The sequence below is a fragment of the Colobus angolensis genome, unplaced genomic scaffold, assembly GCF_000951035.1.
Source record: "Colobus angolensis palliatus isolate OR3802 unplaced genomic scaffold, Cang.pa_1.0 Scaffold44, whole genome shotgun sequence".
In the NCBI taxonomy this organism is placed as follows: Eukaryota; Metazoa; Chordata; class Mammalia; order Primates; family Cercopithecidae; genus Colobus; species Colobus angolensis.
The window spans coordinates 7,342,193-7,343,979 of record NW_012117821.1 but is presented as its reverse complement, the minus strand read 5'-3'; positions in this window follow the sequence as shown (position 1 = coordinate 7,343,979).

Genomic DNA, 1,787 nt, shown 5'->3' with positions numbered 1-1,787 from the left:
AAGACCCTGTCTCAAGTAAATAAAATAAAATAAAATAAAATAAAATAAAATAAAGTAAAATAAAATAAAATAAAAGCCTGGCATGGTGTCTTATGCCTGTAATCCCAGCACTTTGTGAGGCCGAGGCGGGCTGATCGCCTGAGGTCAGGAGTTCGAACCAGCCTGGCCAACATGGTGAACCCCTGTCTCTAATAAAAATACAAAAATTAGCAGGGCGTGGTGGTAGGTGCCTGTAATCCCAGCTACTTGGGAGACTGAGGCAGGAGAATTGTTTGAACCTGGGAGGTAGAGGTTGCAGTGAGCCGAGATTGTGCCACTGCACTCCAGCCTGGGAGACAGAGCAAGACTGCGACTCAAAATAAATAAATAAATAAAATAGCCTCCCTGCATGTTTTTGGAAAATTCTTCCTTGGAGGAGCTTTAGAAACAGTGGTCTCTAGAACCCGGATTCTGGTACTGGTTCTAGAATCCTCTGAGTCCTGTTTCTTTTTGTTAAGAGGGCAAGGAATGAAATTGAGAGCACTCTTAGATTGCCTGCTGTTTTTTTTTTTTTTTTTTTTTTGTGGAGACGGAGTCTCGCTCTGTCTCCCAGGCTGGAGTGCAGTGACGCAATCTTGGCTCACTGCAAGCTTCGCCTCCCAGGTTCATGCCATTCTCCTGCCTCAGCCTCCTGAGTAGCTGGGACTACAGGCGCCTGCCACCACGCCCGGCTAACTTTTTTGTAGAGACGAGGTTTCACTGTGTTAACCAGGATGGTCTCGATCTCCTGACCTCGTGATCGGCCCGCCTCAGCCTCCCAAAGTGCTGGGATTACAGGCGTGAGCCACCATGCCTGGCCCTAGATTGCCTCTGTCTTATACTCTGTGCAGAAGAGCTGGAGCAGGGCCTGGGGTTCAGGCTCTTCCAGGGCTAAGATTCCAGAATCTTCTTTGGAGGCTGGGGGGAATGGGAAATACTTCACAGTATGGGGCACAGTCTGCTAGGGTTGAGAGGCTCATGGTGAGAAGGGATCCGCCTGGACCAGGAAGGGGCTGGTCCCGAGAACACGAGCTTCTTCCTTCAGTTTCTGTCTGTCTTTCCCAACTCTCTCTCCTTCCACCTGAATCCCAAAGTCTGTCTTCCCTTCCAGGATAGCATGTGTTCCAACTCTGCTGGAATTCCTGCACAGCCCACAACCTCAGGATGTCACTGTTACAGTGAAAGTCCTTCCACATAACCAATAGAAAGCTGATGGATAGAGCTCTGGTCTCTACTGTATCTATTCTCTCTCTCTCTCTTTTTTTTTTTTTGAGACAGTCTTGCTCTGTCATCCAGGCTGGAGTGCAGTGGCCTGGACTTATCCCAGAGCTCTGCACTAGGGGGGTCTTCGAATGTTTCCTGCACGAGAGACCAGTTTTCTTTCATTGTTGTGTGGTTAATGCCTCTCAACTGTAGCAAACTGGGATATTTATGACTTGTCCTTGCACCAGATATTCAATCATTGGCTCTTTCTTGAGGGAGAACCCATCTGCTCTGTGATATAGATTTTTATTGTTATTATTATTTACACTGAGGCAAGCAGGGGGTGATATGTGAGGTGGTATGCAGCTTGTAGCATGGGGGCTTAGAGATGGCACAGAATGGCTGGGCGCACTGGCTCATGCCTGTAATTCCAGCACTTTGGGAGGCTGAGGCCGATGTATCACCTGAGGTCGGGAGTTCAAGACCAGCCTGGCCAACATGGTGAAACCCCGTCTCTATTAAAAGTACAAAAATTAGCCAGGAGTGGTGGCAGGCACCCGTAATCC